At 40.9% G+C, this 793-nt stretch overlaps 1 non-coding gene across 1 annotated transcript; it reads left to right on the top strand.

The window, feature by feature from the left end:
- The first annotated feature begins 459 nt into the window (after nt 1–459).
- LOC112619831 lies at nt 460–566 on the top strand. The gene has a single exon (XR_003118332.1). It is a non-coding gene; the product is annotated as a U6 spliceosomal RNA (small nuclear RNA).
- Nucleotides 567–793: the final 227 nt, after the last annotated feature.

Raw genomic sequence — 793 nt, 5'->3', positions numbered from 1 at the left:
AATTTCAAGAATCCCCGATGTGGGACGTCTATTAATCAGGAGATACTGATTGACAATGCCCCTCACAGGGTCTCCCCACCATCTGCTCTAATTCCTACTTCATTCTGAAGAGCTGAGTCTAATTCTTGTTCTTGGAGAAAGTGTCTTGAGGCAATTTGGCCAATTTTTCTGGTTCTGCAAGGTCACCATTGGCTCCACAGAGCATCAGAGATATAGCTATAAGCATGGGTGTGGGAAAGAAGTATTGACAAATGTTGTATGAGGAAGCTGTGGGAGATGAAGCCTTCCTCTACTGTTTCCAATAGACTTATTGGTATGGGTAAGAGAAATGGTGATCAAATCATCATCAGAACTCTCTCAGGAGGATAGAAAACCAACCAGTTTGGAGTTAAAACAGAACATTGTCTTTCACAGGGAAGACTCACAGGGCAATTCTGAAAGGCAAAATATTCATATTTCATGCTCACTTTGGCAGCACATATACTAAAACTGGAACAATATTGAGAAGATTAACATGGTTCCTGTGCAAGGATGACACGAAAATTCATGAAGCATTCGTATTTTTACTGAGACAGGGTCAATTCTGCACATATCAATATTAATCTTGAATGTAAATGGGCTACATGCCCAAATTAAAGGGCACAGAGTGGCAAGCTGGACAAAGAAGCAAGGCTGAATGGTATGCTGTTTTCAAGAAACCATCTCTTATGCAATGACACCCATAAGCTCACAGTAAAGAGACGGAGAAAAATCTACCAAGCAATTTGAAAACACAACACAGCAGGAGTTGCTG

The sequence above is a fragment of the Theropithecus gelada genome, chromosome 2 (assembly GCF_003255815.1).
Source record: "Theropithecus gelada isolate Dixy chromosome 2, Tgel_1.0, whole genome shotgun sequence".
Taxonomy (NCBI): Eukaryota; Metazoa; Chordata; class Mammalia; order Primates; family Cercopithecidae; genus Theropithecus; species Theropithecus gelada.
The sequence above is the reverse complement of the archived record's forward strand: the minus strand, read 5'-3'. Positions and strand labels throughout refer to the sequence as shown.